At 45.7% G+C, this 23,762-nt stretch overlaps 1 long non-coding RNA gene across 1 annotated transcript in view; it reads right to left on the bottom strand.

The window, feature by feature from the left end:
- The window catches only part of LOC135973703 (uncharacterized), a 64,410-nt gene extending 45,965 nt beyond the window's left edge, over positions 1-18,445 (bottom strand). Inside the window, exon 1 of the long non-coding RNA XR_010590673.1 lies at positions 18,090-18,445. This is a non-coding gene — a long non-coding RNA (uncharacterized LOC135973703). The remainder of the gene's footprint in view (positions 1-18,089) is intronic.
- Positions 18,446-23,762: the final 5,317 nt, after the last annotated feature.

Here is a 23,762-nt window from a genome sequence, read left to right as displayed (position 1 = left end):
AGGAGTGAACTCTGCACAGCCATTAAAGCACGGCTAAACTACACCATTTGACTCAAGCTGGAAAGATAGTCTAGGGTGGCATTTTCAAAAGTATCTAAATCCTGTTGAAAGTACTTATTTAGGTGCCTTAGATTATAAACTTTCCAGGGCACAGATTCTCTCTTACTATGGATAAGTACAGCACCTAGCACAATGGGGCCTAATCTCAGTTGAGACTTCTAGGTGCTACTGGAATACAGATAATAAATAATAATATTTTCCCAGTTCCCAGCAGGCTAGAGCTCAGCTGCACCTGTGCCAGGTGTAGCTCACCTGTCAGGGTGAAGGAAATTAGTGAAGTTATGTGACAGGGGAGCACATTGCTAGGAACATGCTTCTGCGAAAATAAAAGCAACCTGTGATTAAGGCACCTGTGTAAAATAACCATGCTGAAAGCTGGGAAAACCTGACAGAGAGGGGAATTGAGGCAGTGGATAGGCCCAAAGCCAGACCAGACTGGCTTCTGTTACGTTTTCCAGGAAAAGTCTGAAATATTTCTCAAAGTCTGCTGTTATGATAATATCCCTGATAGTAAAATCACTCACTAGGATATTTACAGAGAACAGGCAAATACAATCACAGCGATTTGGCTTAAAAGAGTGAATGAATCCTAATGGGGATTTTTTTTTTCCCCAATATCCACCCAGCTCCCTTCAAACAATCACTGTATGGTGATAAACTACTACGAACATGGGGAGAATACCCAGTCTGATGATTTTTATGGCCATGCTCTCTGTCACCTTATTTAGGAAACTCATGAATTGGCAAAGTCTATATGAAAAGGCCACATCAGGGTCACAATATAAAGGCTACATTTTCTGTGCTGCTGAGAAGATATGCTGTCAGCCATATAAATGAAAGGGCACATGTGCAGGCAAACCAGGCACATTCAGGTAAGACGTATTGTCAACCAGTACATCCTTATAGTGATTTATTTGAATTCTGGATTGACTTTTGTGCGTAAGTGCAAATATTTCAAAGGAAAAATTACAAACATATCTCCACCAACCTGTACCAAGAGATAAGCAGAATCAGAGGCTGTACCAGAATGGTAGCAGAATTCAAAAGTACAAAAAACCCACTAATCCTGTTAATAAAATGGTACTATAATTTCAAGTACACAGCTTTATCCTGTAGCACCAGCCAGTTAAACTGTATTTTGTATCTGATTTCTTCTATGCTACGTGTGATTTACCATGGTCTCTCTTAGCCAACTTGTAATCCCTAACATACTTGATTTAAAATAAATTCCACCTTGTGTAGATCACTTTAGAACTCAATTGCATACATAGGTTTGTTCTAGGTTCTCTTCAATGAGACAAAATTCCCACTGAGATCAATGCTACTTTAACTTGAGTAGGTTCTGGCCCTTTGAATGATCTCCATGCTATATCTTATCAGGTTCAAAGGACAGAACACAAGCCACCATGCTGCATCATTTGCTTTTAAGCACTCTTTGAAGTACTGTGATATTCTGTTAGTAGCGCAGGTTGTAGTCATTGGTCATCTATTTTAGGTACATGTTTGGGCTGAATTACAGTAGTATCTAAGCACTTTACAACATTTAATATATTTATCCTCACCACAATACACGTGGGTGTTCCTCTGGAGATAGGAAAGTGCTATTATCCCCATTTTAAGGATGGGGCATGTGGACACAAAGATACTAAGTGATTTGCCCCCAGGTCATCATGAGGAAGTCTGTAGTAGAGCAGGGAATTAATTGAACCTCAGTTGTCCAAATCCAAGACTGGTTCCCTAACCACAGGACCATCCCTTCTCTCCCATCAAGCTTTATACTAGAGCTCAGCAATTAGGCCCCGATTCAGCAACAGCACTTAAGGATATAGTTAGGGCTATAATGGGCATGGAAGTCATTCGCAGACATTTTTGTGAATTCGGAATGGCATTTTGATTCAGTTCTGTTCATGTTTAATGATCTTTTGCATGAGGGAAGTTTTGCTCTTATGTATGCTCGTATAAGGGAACTGTTCTCCCCTTACTAAAACGCAGGGGGGTGTTTTGGTTGGCTAGCTCCCTATACCAAAAGAAAGGAGAAGAGTCCATGGGAAATCAGGAGCCTGAGACTGACAATCCCCAGGAACAATGGGGAGAGGCCAATGCTCCAGGTCAGCCTGATTGACAGGGCAGGCAGGCTAATCAGGGAGTCAGGAGGCCAGGGGGGTCCTGTCCTCCGTGGAATTGCCTGGGTTAGACAGAGTGGGGCCTCGCTAAGGAGAAAGCAGGTGCCCAAGCTGAGCTGGGGAGCAGAGCTGTGCCAGCCAGAGGGGCCAGAGAAGCAGCCCAGGAAGCAAGTCAGAGCTGGGAGCAGAGTCACAGAAGCAGCCCACAGAGCAGGCCTGTGCTGGGAGTCGGCTGTAGCAACCAGAGCCAGAGGGGCCAGAGAAGCAGCCCAGGGAGCTGGAGGCAGAGCAGCAGCAGTGCTGAGGCAGAGTGGAGCTGGAGCTGAGGCAGAGCAGAGCAGAGCTGGAGCTGGGGCTGGAGCAGTCCGGAGTGGGGTGCAGTGAGCAGCTGGGGAGAGCGAGGGGGACTCTGGATAGCGGGACCAGTGCAGGGAGACACCTCCAGACAAGAGGCCCTGCAGGCCAGACTTGGAGGGGGATTGTAACCCTGACAGTATGGGGGCGAAGCTGGGAAGAAGGTCTTGCTACCTAGAGCCTGAGAGCGTGTGGCCACTTCCAGAGCAAGTGTCTGACCCACAGCATCCCTGCAGCCCAGCCAGGGCCTGGGCAGGAGGCCTGGGACTTGTGAGGAACAGGCTGAACTTCCCTTACATTCCAGAGACGCTGGTTGTGATGTCCCCGTGCCACAGAGGGGGGTGACGTGTTTTCCTTTAGCCTTTCCCATTTTTTTCTTTTGGTTGCTGTTTAATACCTTGCATTTGCTTTGAACTATATGTAATGATCAGTGGGTCACGGAAGCATCCAGTGCAGAGAGAGCACCCCGGAGTGGGGACACCCTAGCCCCTGCCCTAAGTGACTATGACAAGGTTGGGGGTCGAGCCCCCCAGAAATCTGGGCCCAGCCTTGTTGGGGTTATGAGGACTCTGCCAGACGGGAGAGTGGAAGCTAGGCAAAAAAAGCCGCCCCCCTCACCCCAGCGCGGCAGGGGAGGGCGCCGAGCCCGGCCATGGGCCTGCAATCCCCGACCGGCCAGAGCGCCGGGGGGAGGATGGCAAGCCCGCTGCGGGCCGGAGCACCTCCGCCTCCCCGCTCTCGGGCCGGAGCACCCCGCCGTACCGCCCCCCTCCAGGCACCGCCCCAAGCACATGCTTGGTGGGCTGGTGCCTGGAGCCGGCCCTGAGTGGAAGGGGAGCCCTTGAGGTCAGGCAAGCCTCAGGGTAAAGGAAGTGGGAGCAAGGACTCAGATCCTTTTGCTATACCATTTCAATGGGTAGTGTATAAGCCAGGAAAGTTCCCCATAATAGCGGGACCATTCCCCCTCTTACACTAGCAAATGTTGGGACAGAACAATTTTTCACCACAACAAAACAACCAAATCAAATTCATTAGAAAGTTGATCTGGAATTTTCATGAATAGAAAAAAAGGGGCTGAATTTGCCACACAAATCATAGTGAAGAATGTGACTGGTTTATATAGATATTCACTTTATATTGAATAAAAAAGGAGTACTGAAGACCCCACATATTTCTTCAACCCTTTCTTAACAAAAGTCCATACATGATTAAATACAAACCATATTTTATATTATGTATGTATATCTTTTGTCTATTATGTTTTTCAGTGTGTATAGAACACACAGACAAAGGGAGGCGGATAAAGTTAAAAGATTGGAGTGGGGCCGACCCAAAGAAGAAAGGAAAATGTGATTTAAATATGAGAATTCTGCCTCTTCTTTTTTTTTTTTCTGCCTGCGGTAGGCTGGTGGTAGAAAATATTGTTTTTCAGACAGGGTCAAGAAAAGAAAACAGAATATACAACTTACATTTGCAAATGACATCTCAGACTCCCCACACATCATTAAAGATCTAGCAGTTCAAACACTTCCTTTATCTTACACTTCATGTTTCAACTTCACTCTCAACTTCTTAACATTGCAGCTTCATGTACATGCACAACACACAACAAACAGTCAGCCAACACACTAAACAGCTCTCCCTTTCTCCAAAGTTCGTAAGCACACGCACATTTGGTTTACATGCAATGTACTAATGCATACTGGTGCAGCTCCCCTATTTGTATTGTTCAATCAAGTATTAATTCTACAGTCACAACACTATGGTATTAGTTTAGTAGTATCTTTCATCTAGAGAGATAAAACTATATACATGCAGTAGAGCTGAAATGCAACCCCTTTTGAATTCGAAGACAGCAGCTAATAGCATAAAATAAAATGTGCAACACTGAGCGGAGGGACAGATGATGGCATGGACACAATGTGACCCCTCCTATGCCCACACTCTCATCAATAAAAACTGCCTTGAGAGGACCTGTGTTTACAAGGCTTTTTGGGACAGTATCATACACAGAAGACTTCATGGAATTTAGTTTATAAACCACAGAAGGCTGAATAACTGATATAACCACACTAGGGTAGTTATTTTAAACATGTTCAGATAAAATGGTGAAAAGATGCTCTTTGTTCTATTAATTGATTGATTTTACTGATTCATATAATGCCTGTCTGAGACAGTTATGCATTTCCATTAAAAATGCACAACGTATATATTATGTGTCAACTGCAATATGGCATATGCTACCCATATCTAGTCTTTGGAGGAAGTTTGGTCTAGTGGGAGACAGTATATTACAGAGGATGGGGCACTGGGTTAGTTGGAAGGCCACAGGTACTCTACTTGGCTCTGCTGTTGACCTGCTGTGCGACCTTGGTCAATTCACTTCACCCCTCTATTTCCCCTCCCCCCTTCTTTGTCTTGTCTTTGGGGCAGAGATTATTGTTTCGTACTATACCTCTACCCTGATATAACACTGTCCTTGGGAGCCAAAAAATCTTACCGTGTTATAGGTGAAACTGCGTTACTTTGAACTTGCTTTGATCCGCCGGAGTGCGCAGTCCCGCCCCCCCGAAGCGCTGCTTTGCCGCATTATATCGGAATTCATGTTATATCGGGTCGCGTTATATTGGGGTAGAGGTGTACTTGTTTGCAGAACACCTAATGCAATAGGGAACCAATCTCTGTTGGAGCCTCTAGGCGCTACTGTAATAAAAATGTTAGTCACTATAGCAAAGACCTACTTTTTCTATTAAAAAAAATCTATTAAAAAACCCATATCCTTGTCAGTGTCCCACAAATCAGGACAAGCCTTACAAAGAAGCTCTACCAAAAATAAATAGTGTGAACCTATACAATAAGGAAAAAAACTGGGGGGGCATCTCGTACCCTCCAGAGGGAAAACTGAACTAATAGGCCTCCACTGCTGCCCCTCCATCTCCTCTCCTGGTCATCTCTCCCTATCCTGATTCTCTCTCCTAATCACTTTCTCCACATTCCATCTCTTCTATCCCTGAGCTCTAGTGCCTAGTCCTTACATAAGGAGCACTTACTCAATGGGACTAACTTCTTCATTTGTTCCCCAATGTGTGAAAAGATTACACAGTCAGCGCCCTCCTTCCCTGTGCTTCTTTTCTTTGTGTTCCTTTTTGATTGGTCTTTTCCTCTTTCCTTCCCTATGTTCTCTCACCACTTTTCTTCTCTCTGTCCTCCCTTCTGACTCCCTTTTTCCTCCATCTTCTCTCATCATTGTCTATCCTTCTCTTTGTATTTCCCACTGTCTGCGTACTCTGACTGTACCCTCCCCTCTTCCTCAGCCCCTCAAGGTCTCCTATCCCACCCCTTTCTTCGTCCTTGTTCCCTTTCCTCTTGTCTCCCCTTCACATTCTCCTTCCCGATGGTAGGTGGACTCCAGAAGGGCTTCAGTTTTACATCCTTCCCATCCACAGGGAGGAAGAATCTCTTTGTTACCTCCTTCCCAATCTGAGGATAAGGAAGTTCAGAGTAACAAGGGGGAGTTCATTCACCTTTTCTTCATGTGTGAGGTAGTGGTGGAGTAACTCAACAGAAGCCTATCATTCACCTTTCACATGAGAGGCTACAGAGCACTTCTCCCCACCTGAGGGGAAGAAGAGAGATTTATTCAGATTTGTAAAATTACAGCTATGGATAGATAAAGAATCTCTACAGAACTGGTAGCTATGAAGGATTCCTAAAGAAATCTTGAAAATGAGATGCCTCTTTATGCAACTCTTTCCTATTCTATTTATTAGATTATTATTGACTCTCTTTCCCATTTAGTAATGTAGAAATAAATAATCAGAAGTCTAGTAAATAACCTGTTGTAAAGCAGGAGGAAGCATGGAAAGCCAAATGCTATATAAAACAAAAGATATAGATTCACTGATGTCCTTCATTACACTTCAGGCACTTGGGGCCTGACCCAAAATCTGCTGAAGTCTATATGAGTTTTCAGTGTGCTTTGGATCAAATCCTTAAGACTTGAAATAAAGGATCTGATCCTGTTCTCACTGAAGTTAGTGGCAAAATGCCCACTTGGTGTCATTGGGAACAAGGTGGAGCCCTAAAGCTGTAATTGTTTTTCTCTTGCAAAAAACAGAACAAAACAAAAAGCCTTTACATCCATGATCCCATAAGCAATGTAGATATAAATCCCCATGAAAAGGAAATATGTGTGACACATCTCCAATCCAAATCCTGTTTTATTTTTCAACTTTCCTGTATTAAAAGGTAAGCATGGAGTATGAAACATCCAGGTCATCATATTATTTTAAAGAGAGCACAAGCAAAATTACATTTCATCCCTGCATAAACCTTCATAAAAATGTAATGAAAAGAAACACAAACACTGTTTATCTTTAAGATCCAGACACTAAACTCAAATTTCCTCCTGGAAATTTTAATTAGTGATCTGAAAAATGCTTAGGCAAAATATCTGCTCCCAGTTGTCTGTTTAGGTTAAATTAAATTATTTCTGTAAGTAATATAATTAAAATCCTTTTAGTTCTTAATCAATATTTTATTTACATTCATTTTCCTGTAGTACTTGATTAGTTCTTTTGAAGGGAGAGGGGGTAATTTATTTTCTGTTTATTATATGCCCATTTGAAGTATCTGTGCTCTCATTAATGGAAGAATCTCCCACAGCACAGGATCTACTGCCAAAATCATGAGGCACCATGTGTTTTGGGGATAACAATTTGATTACTGCAGTGGTTCAACAGGAATGAGGTTCATCAGTTTTGAGCTGGTCTGGGAAGCATTTCTGTGTGACAATATCTAGTACAAAACTGGACATCATGTCAGATGTGCACACATTCATTACATAGGGCTTCATTCTCCATTGCTCTGTGCCTGTGCCATCATTTACTCTGGTGAAAACTGAGACCAAAGTGAGAGTAAAACTCTTATTGTTCTGACTTGGTAGAACTTTTTACCCACATTGCCTGGGTGTAGAGGCCCAGTCTGGCAATGAGCTTCTTGTGGGCAGATCCCTGTCCCTGCATAGAGCCCTACATCAAGGGCTCTATGTAGTCCACCCATGTGAAGTCATTGTACTCTGAGGGTCTAAGTGACTACATAATGGGGAATGTCAGGCCTACAATCTTTAAAGAAGCCTTATTAAAGCATCAAAACAACATATGAAGACCAGCAGTGGGCTGAAAAATCGACACACTCTATGTAGGTACATAGCATAATTTCTTGGCACATCTTTTTTTCTCCCTTTATCCTGACATCATTTTAGAATATCCTCCCCAATTTTTCATGAACACACACACCTCAATGTGCCTGGTTTGCCTGCACATGTGCCCTTTCATTTATATGGCTGAAAACATATCCTCTCAGCAGCACAAAAAAGGTAGCCTTTGTATTGTGACCCTGATGTGGCCTTTCCATATAGACTTGGCCAATTCATGAGTTTCCTAAGTAAGGTGACAGAGGGCATGGCCATAAAAATCATAAGACTGGCTATTCTCCCCATGTTCCTAGTAGTTTATCACCATACAGTGATTGTTTGAAGGGAGCTGGGTGGATACTGCAAAAAAAAAAAAAAAAATCCCAATTAGATTCAACCTCATTGGCCAAAGATTTACTTAGGTCCCAATCCTGTGATTATTGAAGTAAATGTCTAAGCTTCCATAGATTTCCAGTTTTAGGATACGTTTCAACAACAGTTTAGATTACTGCTGGCTAGTCACAGTTTCTTTCCTGAAAAATTACACTGTATCCTCAAATTATGCAAATTAAATTCTTTGGTATAAACAATGTTCTGTGCTGTATACATGATGTACGTTTATGGAGGCACAGTCTCAGCTGTGAATAGAGTGATGACGACTTACACTAGCTGAGAATCTGCCCCATGGGGCTTACAGTTCACATTAAAAAAAGAAATTCAACACTTCACTGAAGCTTTGCGATCTGAAGAAGTTCAATTAATTTTATTATAAATTATTTCATTTGCACGCTTGTTCTGTATTTGGGAACTGAAGCAGAAACATCAAAATGCTAGCAACAAGGATCTTCTCATGCCAATTCCAGATCTATTTTGCGCACTCAAGAGGTTCACATAGTTGGTATGAACATACAGGCATCAAATTTGGATGCCTAGAATTAGGCTCCTGAATCCATATTTAAAAGTTTAGGCACCTAAATAAGTGTCCTGATTTTTCAGGTGCACTGATTGCCCGCAAATGGGAGCTACAGGTGACTCAATACCTTTGAAAACAAGGCTTCTTTTATATAGGTGCCTAAATATCAGTTTAGGTGCTCACCTATAGATACCCCAAATTAAAATATTTCATCCTAAACTTTTAAGGCAACTCTCCAGACTGAACTTCAAATCTTTTTATGTTTTCTTTTATGTTTAGATAAATTCTGAGAGCAGCAACAACTCCCAGGTTTATACGGAGGAGGAATCCAGAATGACTTTGCATAGAACTGTATTAATCTTCACCCAGAGGGGAAATTCTAGAATGGTGGCCTGATCACCCCATACACACAGAGCAATGACTGTTATTCTACAGTCAACCCAGGAATACACAAATGCACTCTGAGAACAATCAGTTTATTCAGAACAAATTTATAAAACGGCTTAAAACTACCTTGTGTATACCCCAGGCCACCAGTGATTTGCCCCTCCCAGGTCCTGTGGCACAGTCTCATCTGTTTGTACCACCTCAGTTTCATTGGTAACCACTGCCTATCTAAAGAGCTCCTGCCTGACCTGACCTTCAGGACTGGTTACTTGGTGGCTTGCCTATAAACGCGTGGATCTAATTTATCTTGATTTCAGTAAGGCATTTGCTATTGTTCCACATGGGGAATTATTAGCTAAATTGGAAAAGATGGGGATCAATATGAAAATTGAAAGGTGCATAAGGAACTGGTTAAAGGGGAGATTACAACGGGTCATACTGAAAGGTGAACTGTCAGGCTGGAGGGAGGTTACTAGTGGAGTTCCTCAGAGATCGGTTTTGGGAACAATCTTATTTAATCTTTTTATTACTGACCTTGGCACAAAAAGTAGGAGTGTACTAATAAAGTTTGCAGATGACACAAAGCTGGGAGGTATTGCCAATACAGAGACGGACCGGGATATCATACAGGAAGATCTAGATGACCTTGTAAACTGGAGTAATAGTAATAGGATGAAATTTAATAGTGAAAAGTGCAAGGTCATGCATTTAGGGATTAATAACAAGAAATTTTGTTGTAAGCTGGGGACTCATCAGTTGGAAGTAACATAGGAGGAGAAGGACCTCGGAGTATTGGTTGATCACAGGATGACTATGAGCCGCCAATGTGATATGGCCGTGAAAAAAGCTAATGCGGTCTTGGGATGCATCAGGCGAGGTATTTCCAGTAGAGATAAGGAGGTGTTAGTACTGTTATACAAGGTACTGGTGAGACCTCATCTGGAATACTGTGTGCAGTTCTGGTCTCCCATGTTTAAGAAGGATGAATTCAAACTGAAAAAGGTACAGAGAAGGGCTACTAGGATGATTCGAAGAATGGAAAACCTGTCTTAATGAAAGGAGACTCAAAGATCTTGGCTTGTTTAGCCTAACCAAAAGAAGGCTGAGAGGAGATATGATTGCTCTCTATAAATATATCAGAGGGATAAATACCAGGGAGGGAGAGGAACTATTTAAGCTCAGTACCAATGTGAACACAAGAACAAATGGATATAAACTGGCCATCAGGAAGTTTAGACTTGAAATTGGATGAAGGTTTCTAACCATCAGAGGAGTGAAGTTCTGGAACAGCCTTCCAAGGGAAGCAGTGGGGGCAAAAGACATATCTGGCTTCAAGACTAAGCTTGATAAGTTTATGGAGGGGATGGTATGATGGGATAGCCTAATTTTGGCAATTAATTGATCTTTGACTATTAACAGTAAATATGCCCAGTGGCCTGTGATGGGATGTTAGATGGGGTGGGATCTGAGTTACTGCAGAGAATTGTTTCCTGGGTGTCTGGCTGGTGAGTCTTGCCCACATGCTCAGGGTTTAGCTGATCACCTTATTTGGTGTCGGGAAGGAATTTTCCTCCAGGGCAGATTGGCAGAGGCCCTGGGTGGGTTTCGCCTTCCTCTGCAGCGTGGGGCACGTGTCACTTGCTGGAGGATTCTCTGCACCTTGGAAGTCTTTAAACCATGATTTGAGGACTTCAATAGCTCAGACATAGGTTAGGGGTTTATTACAGGAGTGGGTGGGTGAGATTCTGTGGCCTGCGTTGTGCAGGAGGTCAGACTAGACGATCATAATGGTCCCTTCTGACCTTAAAGTTTGTGACTCTAAACAGGCATATCTTGGCTCCCCCACAAATGCAGGGTTGCCCCACTAGTCCAATCCCAAAAAGTCAGGCTTCTCCTCTCTGGCACATATAGTCTTTGACCGCTCTTACTCTCTAGGTGGGTCTGATCCAGTCTGACTCATCCCTCTATACAGGTCTAAGCCAGTCTGAATAAGGTTCTGGTTCTTTTCTTAAAGCTAGCTCTGAAGAGATGGTGTTTTGAGTCTGCAGGCCCTAGCAGTTTCCCACCAAGAGCAGCAGGCATTCTCCCATTCTCTCATTGGCAATGGAGATGCTCTGCTTCCTACCAGCAGAATAGTGACTCTCCTCACTCCACTGATCCCTCAGTACCTGCTGCAGCAAAGCTGCTTGTCTCTTGACCCTGGCTCGCCTCCGGATCCTCATTTGGCGGTGGTAGAGGGCAGGGAGTTCAGTGTCAGTCCCTGTCCCCTTTCCAGTGTCACATCCTCTTATATGCTGGAAGTGGCTGATTGAGTCTCTAGTCCAGGGGTAGGCAACCTACGGCACGCATGTCAGAGGCGGCACGTGAGCTGATTTTCAGTGGCACTCACACTGCCCGGGTCCTGGCCACCGGTCCGGGGGGCTCTGCATTTTAATTTAATTTTAAATGAAGCTTCTTAAACATTTTAAAATATCTTATTTACTTTACATACAAAAATAGTTTAGTTATATATTATAGACTTATAGAAAAAGACCTTCTAAAAACGTTAAAATGTATTACTGGCACGTGAAACCTTAAATCAGAGTGAATAAATGAAGACTCGGCCAGGGCCGGCTCCAGGCACCAGCTTAACAAGCAGGTGCTTGGGGCGGCCAAGGGAGAGGGGCGGCACCTGCGGCAATTCGGGGGCGGAAGGTCCCTCACTCCCTCTAGGAGCGAAGGATCTGCCGCTGAACTGCCGCCGCCAATCGCGGCTTTTTTTTTTTTTTTTTTTTTGCTTGGGGCGGCAGAAATGCTGGAACTGGCCCTGGACTCGGCACACCACTTCTGAAAGGCTGCCGACCCCTGGTCTAGTCCATTCTCCTGCTACTGCTATGGCTCCTCTGCACAGAGGAGAAGGAGCAATTAGATTCCAGGCAGCAGCTGATCCTGTCAGTAGAGGAGCGAGATCAAGCCTGGCTCCCTGCTATTGCTCCTGCCTGAATGGGAGAGAGAATTTAATTTAGGTTTCAGAGTAGCAGCCGTGTTAGTCTGTATCCGCAAAAAGAACAGGAGTACTTGTGGCACCTTAGAGACTAACAGATTTATTAGAGCATAAGCTTTCGTGGACTACAGCCCACTTCTTCGGATGCATCCGAAGAAGTGGGCTGTAGTCCACGAAAGCTTATGCTCTAATTTAATTTAGTACTCACTCTCTACAGCCCCAGCCATATCTTCTACATCTGTGGTCACTCTCCTGGATACATGGTGATCCACTTTTATGCACTCACCTCTGCCTCAGTGGGGATTCTCTCTCCCTAGCCCCTTCCTGCCAGACAGGGAAAACTTTTGTTGGTGCTCTCCTCTGCCAGGCACACACAGGAGCTCCCTGAGATCTTGTGGATAATTTGACCACATGGCTGCAGCTAGGGCAAGAGGGGTAGAGGGGTGTAATCCCTTAAGAAGGGACTTCAACCCATGCAATCGCAGGGGTCCCTAGTTACTTGTCCTTGGGGACAAACACAGTTGTGAAGCCAGAATACACCCTACCTATGCTTTTGTAAAGCAAACTGGTATCTGCTGCATAGGTAGGCAGGTAAGGGTCTGAGAATTGAGATTTGCTATAGGGACCAGCATCGCCATTGCTTCTATTTATCTTACATTCAGCATATTCCAACACAGTCTGAAGCAGTTCTAGAAGTCTCAGATTTTCATTCCATTGGTTGGTAAGCTGCCACCTGAGAGACTGAACAGAGAAGCCTATTGGAATTACAGCATATTCTGAAAGACTGAGCATTCCTCCCATGAGAATGCTGCTCCATCTTAATCATCTGCCTTTCTGGTTCAAATAAGAGGGAAAGGGCCACAAAAGATTATAGAGCCTCATGAACAGGTGAGGAAGGGGATCTCAGACTGGCAGAAAGTGGCTCTGTCTCTTTCTGTGTGTGTGTGTGTGTGCACACATGCATGTGTGTGTGTGAGAGAGAGAGAAAGAGAGAAGGAAAATGGTGAAGGAACTCTGCCAAAAATGTGGCAGGAGATGGATGCAAACTCCATGTGTTTGTTCACAGATGGCCTTACTGAGAATAGGGAGCCTTGACTACACCATATTTACAGTAACAGACTAATCAAAGTGAAACAACTTAAAGGGTCTAATTCCAGTCTCTTTTACATGTGTTTTACATTGGTGTAACTTCATTGCTTTCACTGGAATTACTCCTCATTACACTGGTGTTAGTGAGTTCAGAATCAAGCCCAGGTTACTCCATTTTTAGGTTCTCATATGTTACATAAAGGTTAATATTAACAATCAGCAGAAAATGAATCCTTTTGATAAATAATTATTTTCTGGTTTTGAATATGATGAAGGTATCAGGTCACCAGATACCCATTTATTTCCCCTATCATCCTAACACATTTATTGGAAATTTATTAAAATACTTTCAAATTTTTGGTAATGTTATTCATTTGTGTTCTGACCACAATTAGTTTTGTTAATAGATATGTTATAATGAGAATCAAGTTAGAATCGTGTTACTATAATATATAACATTGTTACTCAACCAACCTTTGAGTCCTGTTTGACTTCATAATATAAATTTAGTCTATATTTAAGTTGACTTTATTTATGTAAATAAATGTCTAATTCAGCTACTGTTTCACATGTATATGCATATATGGTTTAATGAAATGAATGTCCTCAGTAGAGTTGGCTCAAAACCTTTTTTGGCGGTGGTTGGAGGGGCAGTAAATCTGCAGTTTTGTCAAAGGCAAAACATTTCAGAAACACGTATTGATTTGACAAAGTTTCAACAGGAAGGTTTATCGGGTCCATAGTGGACTTTCTAGCGGATGAGCAAGAGATCGTAAACCTGACCTTTTCAATCCCGAAATGGACATTTTGACAATTCCATTCCACAAACTCCTTCACAAGGTTTTGTTTTCATTCCAATGTGGAACAAAAACAAATTTTGAAATCTCAAAAGTTGTTGTGAAATGGAATTGTCATCCTCTGGCCAGCTCTCATCCTCATCCATTGCTTTTTAAGTTGCTGCTTTGGGGCTATATTAAGTCTATGAAGGGGTGCTAACCTCTTCCTTATTTACAATTCCTTAGTTGTGCTAGTTGATAAACCTTAAAAAAGATTCCACTTGGGAATGGGAGAAGAGGTTACAAGGGGACAGGAGGACAGTATATGCGCTTAGCACTCACTGGAGTTCTGGGAGAGGGCTATGGTTAAAATGCCCCTTGGCAATCCATATGCTGCACATATGCAATCAGTTCTACAGCCAGACTTCCAGACACATAATGTAGTGGGCAGCAGATATTAAGGGTGTATGTCTACGTTGCAAAACAAGACCCATGGCAGTGAGTCCCAGAGCCTGAGTCCATTGATATTCCCACTCAGGCTGGAGCCTAGGTCTGAAATCCAGCGAGGGGGGTGGGTCTCAGAGCCTGGGCTCCAGCCCTACCACAAAAATTTACACTGCTATTTTTAGCCTTACAGCATAAGCTCTGTAAGCCCATGTCTGTTTATCCAAGTTCTGAGACTTGCTGTTGTGAGTCTTTATTTGTGTATGTATTTATTTGCAGTCTAGACATACCCTAAAACAGTGTACATAGTTGCTTTTTTTTTAAGTGATCAGTAAAGAGTATTATAGATCATGTTGCCCTGCCCCAAGGTGGATGGATGGTGGATCTTCCTCTGCCATTCCTGATATATTCCCTTCCTCCCAATCCAGCATCTGGGTGAGTGTTTAGGACAGGATTTTGCTGGGGATACATGCAGGATTTTTTATGTAGATACTGTATTTCTGCAGTTGTTCTATATGCACAGGAGATTATCAGATGACCCAAAGGTAATCAGTGGGTGGATTATGTGCTTCCTTCAAATAAACAGATCTTTGGAACGCAACAGCCAGTGTTTGTGGTGCAGAATGTGGTAGTGGGGAATCTGATCATTCCTGCTGGTTTTTGACAAGCCTGCCATTTGGACTGAAGCAGTAAGGGCTAGATTGTTAAAGGTATTTAGGTGCCTAAAGATGCAGGTAGATGCCTAGTGAGATTTTCAAACTCCTATTGGGAATTAGGTGCCTATAGACTTTAGGCACTCAAATACCTCTAAAGAGCTATCCTTAAGAGACAGAAGCAGACAAAGTAGAGAGAGACAAAATTGTGAAGGGCCTGGAAAGTAAGGATGAGAAGCCTAAACTTGATGTAGTGAAATAGGGTGAATGCAAAGGGAAGAAGGGCTGATCTGAAGAAAGGGGGTATAGGACAGGGATAATGAATTAGGTATTGGAGTTCTGAACTCATTGACGGGGAGGGGGTGATGTGATCTTTAGGAAAGCCAGAGAGGAAGCATGCACAGTAATCAAGATGGGAGATGATGGAGGCCTATCTGATAGTTTCAGCTGTGTGAGCAGAAAGAAGATGGTGGTCTTAGGAACGTTACGGAGAAAGAAGTGGCAAGATCTGGACACAACCTGCATGTGTAGGGCAAGAGAGAGGGAGGACACAAAGATGACTCCTAGCTCATGATCACAAGAGTAAGAACTGGCAAAAAATGAATGAAGCATTTAGAATTTCTATGACATTCAGCCCAAGCTTTGCTGTGATGCAAAAGCCAAGTTGTGCTCATTTTGTTTTACATGTGAAACACTTTGCATTATACAGATAAATGTTCTCATGGGTAGGTAGGATGTAGGCAGAAGCCCCACTAGTTCAAGAATAGACTCTGGTACATTCCTTTCATGAATCAGCACTGTATGTTCTTTCCAGATGCCAACACACACTTTTCTGATTTTCTGGCATGGAAAGCATAGAGTGCCTTAGCATAAACAGAGTATCCCATGTCTTACAGAGAATTGCGTGTTTATTACAGAGCTGCCAATGGATAGAAAAATTGCAAACAGTTTATAATTTTAGGTTTCTTACAGGGAAAACACCCAATTCTAAGGGATTTGAAAATGGAGCTGTTTTAAAAAAAACAACATATTCCAAATATTTAATGCAATTCAGCAAGCTGTACCAGTAGCATGTCACTTTGTAATCCAATCTAGTGGTGACCTATTGGCCTGATATCCTAACTATAACTCATATGTTTGCAAATTATATTATCTGGTTTATCTGGCATAGTGTGCTAACACCACAGTCAGACAGCGACAGCGTCAAATTTGTTTCTTGAAGGAAAACCCATAACAAATTACATTGGCCTTAGATTCATTCTTACTTGAGAAGTGAAATATACATTTACACCTCCATCCCTTTGCCAGTCGGGTTCCTTGTTTCCAGAGGGATTCACTCTGATGCAAAGCAGGCTATGGTACTTCCCTGCCATTTTGCTTGGGTTCCAGGACGTTTGGGTAAGTTATTAAAAATGTTTTCCTTTTACAGGAGAGGAATGATGGTCCAGTGATCAGGGCCCAAGACTGGGACTTAGAAGACCCAGGTTCAATTGCCTGTTTGCCACAGATTATCCTGTGTGACCTTAGGTAATCATTGAGTTTTTTTCTGCCTCAGTGCTCTGTATGTAAACATTAGTACTTTCCTCACTACTTCATAGACTGTTGTGAGAGTAAATATATTAAACATTGTGAGATATCCAGACATTATGAATAACCTAGGTAACCTATCAGTAAAATGGGGATCATGGTATCTGTTTTAGTCTGTCTTTCTAGGAAGATATGGATATAAAATTTCTAGGCCTGGTCTGCACTTAAAACTTTTACTGATATAACTCTGCCAGTCAGGGATATGAAAAACCACATACTCCCAAGCGACATAGTTATGAAGACAAATTCCTCAGGGTAGATGCAACTATGCCATCAGCAGAGGGATTCTATTGGCATAGCTCAGTGGTACTCAAACTGTGGGTCAGGACCCCAAAGTGAGTCACGACCCCATTTTAATGGGGTTGCCAGTTCTGGCTTAGATTTGCTTGGGCCTGGTACCAAAGTCAAAGCCTGAGCCCCACCACCCGAGGCTGAAGCTGAAGCCTGAGAGCTTCAGCCCTAGACGTCGGGGCTCAGATTATAGGCCCCCTGAAGCCCTTAGCTTCAGCTTTGATTATAGGCCCCCTCCACCCACCCACCCACCCAGGGCAGTGGGGCTCGGGCTTCGGTCCCCCCTCCTGGGATAGAGTAGTAATTTTTGTTGTTAGAAGGGGGTCACGGTGCAATGAAGTTTGAGAACCCCTGGCATAGCTAATGTTGTTCAGGGAGGAGGTGTTTCTTTACCATAGAACTCCTCCTTCTATCAGCATATGCAGCATCTACAGTAGTGGGCTATGTCGGCATAGACTCTGTAGTATAGACGAAGCCCAACAACTCATTCATACTTCTCCTCTTATTAGTTCTTGCACCTGGCAAAGATTTGTCCAGACTGTGGATGGAGACAATGATATTTCACACCTCTCTTTTCTCATCTAGTTATTCTGCTCCCATAATCAATGTTCTTCTCATGCTGTCTCACAGAAAGTTACCCATTGGTCATTCCTTCAGTTACCTCTTTCTAGATCCCTTTCTTTACATTCTTTGTGAAAGTCAGACTTTAATGATCACTTCAAATATATTTCAAGCTATGGAGGCACTCAGACTATGATGGGTTGAATCATTGAACTCCCCTTGGGAGCTGCCACCTGATGTTCCAAGACTGCCTTTGCCCCTGCTTTCCCTGCCAGCTCGGGACCCCAGCACCCTGTCTTGCTGAGCCAGACACGCCCGTCTGCTCTAACAAAGACCCAGGGTCTGAATTACTTGCTCCAAACAGCTGCAGGCTTAACTGAAAGCAGTTTACAGAAGTGCTCTTGTCTTTAACACTAGATGCCCAACTCCCAATGGGGTCTAAACCCAAATAAATCCGTTTTACCCTGTATAAGCTTATACAGCGTAAACTCATGAATTGTTCTCCCTCTATAATACTGATAGAGAGGTATGCACAGCTGTTTGCCCCACCCCCAGGTATTAAGTGGTTCCAAGTAGTGACAGACAGAACAAAGTGAATTACTAAGTAAAATAAAATAAAACACGCAAATCTATGTCTAGTACAGTAAGAAACTGAATACAGATAAGATCCTCACCAGTTCCAGAATGCTTCCTTTTACAGACTAATCTCCTTTTAGTCTGGGTCCAACAATCACTCACACCCCTTGCAGTCACTGTCCTTTGTTCCAGTTTCTTTCAGGTATCTTTGGGGTGGAGAGGCTCTCTCTTTAGTCAGCTGAAGACAAAATGGAGGTTTAAATAGACTTTCTCTTGTGGGTGGATACCCCCTCCTCTCTCCTATGCAAAGTCCAGCTCCCAGATGGAGTTCTGGAGTCACCTGAGCAAGTCACATGTCCATGCATGACTCTCAGTTTTTTACAAGCAGAAGCCATTGCCCACATGGTATCCTGAATGTCTCCAGGAAGACTTCTTATGTGGATTGGAGCATTCCAAGATGCATTGTTCCTTAAGTGCTTCCTGATTGGGCACTTAATTTTGCGAATTCCTTTCCCCAGGAACTGACCAAATGCTCTACTAAGGTTATTTAGAAATCAAGCCAGTACACGGCCAATATTCATAACTTTAAGTACAAAAATGATACATGCATACAAATAGGATTAATAGATTCAGTAGATCATAACCTTTACATAGATATGTTACATGGCATATGTAGCACAGAACATATTCCAGTTATGTCATATATATTCATAAGCATATTTCCATAAAGCCTTAAGGGATACATCGTCACACAGACCACTTATGTTCTCACTTAAGAGAAATGTGAAATGAATTCGCTTGGTCCTTTCACAATATCTATTGATCTTTCGTTGAGGTCACCTCACAAGGCAAACATCAACAAGATAACGTATGCTGGATAATTCTCATGGTCACATCTTTCAAATGAGGAAAATATAAGCCATAATGTGCTTTTTTTTCAGAGCTAGAAGTCTAAAATGATACTAAAATTCCTGCTAGGATCATTAATAAAATTTCAAACTGATAACCAGTGAAAAGCACCTTTGCATGTCAATTACCGTCTGAAAATCACTAAGGATTTCTACAGTGAAAGCATTTCAAGCTGAGTATCAGTAGGCTATCAGTGCTATCAGCAGCCAATGCATGAAGAAAACTAAGAACTTTTAGGGTAACTGTGTAATATAAAACAGAGAAGGGGCAGGATCACCTGCTGAAGTTGCAAACCAATTAGAGAAATTTGTCTCTTTTCATTGTAATTGCAAAGTAGTTTTCTAGATTTCTATGCCACGTTACAGCTCATATAAAAAAGTTAAAGCCAGTAGAAAAAGAAATAAACAGGTATATATTAAAGAATAACCTCAGTGATACACATTGTCACTCAAGTATCAGAGGGGTAGCCGTGTTAGTCTGAATCTGTAAAAAGTAACAGAGGGTCCTGTGGCACCTTTAAGACTAACAGAAGTATTGGGAGCATAAGCTTTCGTGGGTAAGAACCTCACTTCTTCAGATGCAAGTAATGGAAATTTCCAGAGGCAGGTATAAATCAGTACGGAGATAACGAGGTTAGTTCAATCAGGGAGGGCGAGGTGTCACTCAAGGCTTGTCTACACAGCAAGTTCTTCTTCGAGTGCTTGCTCATATCGATTCCAATTAGGTGTGCGCGCGCCGCGTGCACGATCGTCGGAGAATTTTCTACCCTAGCAACACCGGCGGGTCGGCTGTGGAGCCCCCTAGAGTGGCGCCTTCATGGCGCTGAATATATACCCCAGCCGACCCGGCGCCCCCTCAGTTCCTTCTTACCGCCCCTGACGGTCGTTGGAACTGTGGAGCGCGGCGTAGCTGTTCTCCACTCTCCCTAGCTTATTCCGTTTATTGATAGTTATAGTTATAGTTCTAGTTGTATATAGTTAGATAGTTGTTTAATTCACTTTGTTAATAGTTGTTATATAGTTAAAGGGGATTAAGGGGGTTGTCTCCCCCTTTTTCCCCCGGCGCGTGGCCGGGCTCATGCCCAAGGCTCCCGGCTTCAAACAGTGCGCGTCCTGCGCTAAGCCTATGCCAACAAGTGACCCGCACGACTCGTGTCTGAAGTGCCTGGGGGAGTCCCATCAGACAGATAAGTGCAAGATCTGTAAGGCCTTCAGACCGAGGACCAAGAAGGAGCGGGACTTTCGGCTTCGGCAACTCCTTATGGAGGCGGCACTTAGCCCGGACGCTCCATCGGCGCGTCAAGCCCCGGCACCAAGCGCCTCGGTGCGCAGTGCCCCGGCGGCACCGACCATTCCGACTACGCGAGTGGCGTCGGACAAGCCTCCACGGCACCGGACCCCGTCGGCACCGCACTCACAGCAAGTGCCTCGGCGCCGTTCATCATCCCCGGGACATAAAAAATCCCATAAGACGGGGACTGCCGTACCGAAGACGCCGGCTCCCCCGGTGCCGGGGGTAGAGCCGCGTCCGCCTGTGGAGCACCAAAAACAGGTGCCTCCAGCACCGTCGACTCCGGCTCCGAGGCCGTTGAGTCCGGTGCAGACAGGGTCACCACCGCGACCGGCGGTGATACAGTGCCTCCCGTCGACCCCAGAGACCTTCGCGACGGCGAGAGACTTGATCGCTCTCACGGAGCCGGCACCGCCCCAACCACCGGCACCGTCGGCACCGTTGACTCGTCCGGTCCAGTCCAGGGGGAAACCTGCCTTGATGCGCCCTCCATCGCAGGGACTGGAACCACGGCACCGGTCCAGGTCCCGAAGCAGGTCCCCACGCCGCTCGCAGTCCCGGCGCCGGATATCACCTTGGCACCGGTCGTACTCGCGGCTAAGATCATCGTCGCGGCACCGTTCTACGTCCCGGCACCGCTAAGATCGTCGGTACCGGTCAACATCGAGACGTAGTTCTCGGCACCGCTACGATCGACGCTCAACGTCGAGGGGTCGCTCCCGGCACCGGGCCTACTCCAGGTCACCGTTCAGGTCCAGATCCGACTCCCGGCACCGGCGCGGTCATCGGCACCAATCGCGATCTCGGCACCGATCGCCGGCGCCGCACAGAGATAGAACATCTCCAGACCGGCACCGTGCGGCACCGTATCCCACGGGAATCGTCTCGGCGCAGTCGGCACCGCCATGGCCATCGAGATCGGTGTCTCGCTCCTCTGAGGACATATCGAGATCGGCATACCCCCCTCAGGGGCAAGCCGAGGAGCAAGATATAGGCCACTGGCAGGAGGTAGCAGAGGACCCTGCTCACGGCCCATCTCACTGGTCTTTCTGGACCCCGTGGGCGTACCATCAGGCGCAAGGGGCTCCACTAACTTCAGCCTCTCGCTCGGGTCACTCTGATAGAAGGGCCCCAGAGTCCACCATCTCTCGCCCTCCTCCAGGGGGCATGGAGACTTCCGTGCCCGCACCACCTGACGTCCTGGACCCAAGGGCAGGTGATGCTCCGTCCCAGGAACAGGGAGAACAGGACCCTCCCTTGGACCCCTTACCACCGGAGGCATCTTCCTCTTCCTCTCCGGATGAGGCAGTGGCGGGCACGTCGTGCACAGGTCCACCCCCGATAGATCTTCGGGCTCATCAGGACCTCTTACGTAGGGTGGCCCGTAATATGGACCTACAGGCGGAGGAGATAGTGGAGGTGCAGGACCCCATTGTAAATATCCTCTCGGCGGATGCCCCATCCAGAGTGGCGTTGCCCCTGATCCGCACGATCCAGGCTAACGCCACTATGATATGGCAAACTCCTGCCTCTATTCCACCCACAGCCAGAGGGGTGGAGAGAAAGTACTTTGTCCCCTCAAAGGACTATGAGTACCTGTATACTCATCCACAGCCGTGTTCACTGGTGGTGTCATCGGTGAATGCAAGGGAGCGCCACGGTCAACAGGCCGCAGCGCCCAAATCGAAGGAGGCTAAGCGCCTCGATTTGTTTGGCCGTAAAGTTTATTCAGCCGGAGGGCTGCAACTTAGAGTGGCTAACCAGCAGGCGCTCCTGAGCCGCTATAACTTTAATTCCTGGAACTCTATGGGGAAGTTCAAGGAATTGGTTCCCCAAGACTCCAGGGAGGAGTTTGGGGCCTTGGTAGAGGAGGGTAAGAAGGTGGCTCGGACCTCCTTGCAGGCCTCCTTGGACATAGCAGACTCGGCTGCGAGAACCCTGGCTTCAGGTATCGCTATGCGGAGGATCTCCTGGCTTCAGGTTTCGGGTTTGCTTCCGGAACTGCAGCAAACCCTACAGGATCTGCCCTTTGAGGGACACGGATTGTTCTCGGACAAGACGGACTCTCGTCTGCAGAGCCTCAAGGACTCGAGAACAATCATGCGCTCCCTGGGGATGCATGTTGCGGGTCCCCAGCGCAGACCATTTAGGCCCCAGCCTCAACGTTTCTACCCCCCTCCACCTCGTCAGAGACAGGACTCTGCCAGAAGGCGGGGGCGAGGTGGTAGGAGAAGGTGGACTGGCCCTCAACCCGGTCAGAACCAGGGGCCACCAAGGCCACCTTCAGGCCCCAGGCAGAACTTTTGAAGGTGCGGTCGAGGACGGCGCCCCAGTCATCCCCCAGGATCCAGCCCCCTCCTTTCGGGATCGCCTTTCCCATTTCCACCGTGCTTGGTCCCTTATAACCTCGGACCGTTGGGTCCTTCGCACGGTAGAGAGAGGATACGCTATCCAGTTTTCTTCATTCCCCCCCTCCCATCCCCCCTCCCCGTCCCTCTTCAGGGACCCTTCTCACGAGCAACTTCTTATACAGGAGGTTTCCACGCTCCTATTGATGGGGGCCATAGAGGAGGTTCCATTAGAGTTAAGGGGCAGGGGATTTTATTCCCGCTACTTCCTGATTCCCAAGTCCAAAGGGGATCTGCGACCCATCTTGGACTTGCGCGGACTCAACAAATTCGTAGTAAAGTTGAAGTTCCGCATGGTCTCTTTGGGGGCCATTATCCCTTCCCTCGATCCTGGAGACTGGTTCGCCGCCCTCGACATGAAAGACGCATACTTTCATATTGCAATTTACCCGCCTCACAGACGCTTCCTGCGATTCGTGGTAAGCAAGGTGCACTATCAATTTGCAGTCCTTCCCTTCGGCCTATCCTCGGCCCCAAGAGTGTTCACGAAATGTATGGCTGTCGTGGCAGCATACCTTCGTCGGCAAGGGATACAGGTGTTCCCGTACCTAGACGACTGGCTGGTACGCGGTCGCACCAAAGAGCAAGTTCGAGCTCACGTCCACATAATAGTGCACACATTCAACGAGTTGGGCATCCTACTCAACAAGGACAAATCCACTTTAGAACCTACCCAGAGAATAGAATTCATCGGCGCAGTCCTAGACTCCAGACATGCACAAGCCATCCTGCCAGACAACCGCTTTTGTACCATCACGAGCCTTATTCAAGGGCTCAGGGCCTTCCCAACTACCACGGTGAGGTCGTGCCTCACCCTGCTGGGTCACATGGCTTCCTGCACGTACGTAACCAGGCATGCCAGACTTCGGCTTCGCCCACTCCAGACCTGGGTGTCATCGATATACCGCCCACATCGGGACAGCCTGAACATGGTGGTCACGGTCCCGAACTCGGTCCTGACCTCCCTCACCTGGTGGCTAGATCACAATGTGGTTTGCGAGGGGATGCCATTTCACGCCCCACAACCCTCTCTGCACCTGGTCACAGACGCTTCATCTCTGGGTTGGGGCACCCATCTCAACGAACACCATACCCAGGGCCTGTGGACTGCACCCCAGCTAGCCCTGCACATCAATGTTCGGGAACTGATGGCGGTGCGCCTGG

This window comes from Chrysemys picta, chromosome 9 (assembly GCF_011386835.1).
Source record: "Chrysemys picta bellii isolate R12L10 chromosome 9, ASM1138683v2, whole genome shotgun sequence".
In the NCBI taxonomy this organism is placed as follows: domain Eukaryota; kingdom Metazoa; phylum Chordata; order Testudines; family Emydidae; genus Chrysemys; species Chrysemys picta.
The sequence above is the reverse complement of the archived record's forward strand: the minus strand, read 5'-3'. Positions and strand labels throughout refer to the sequence as shown.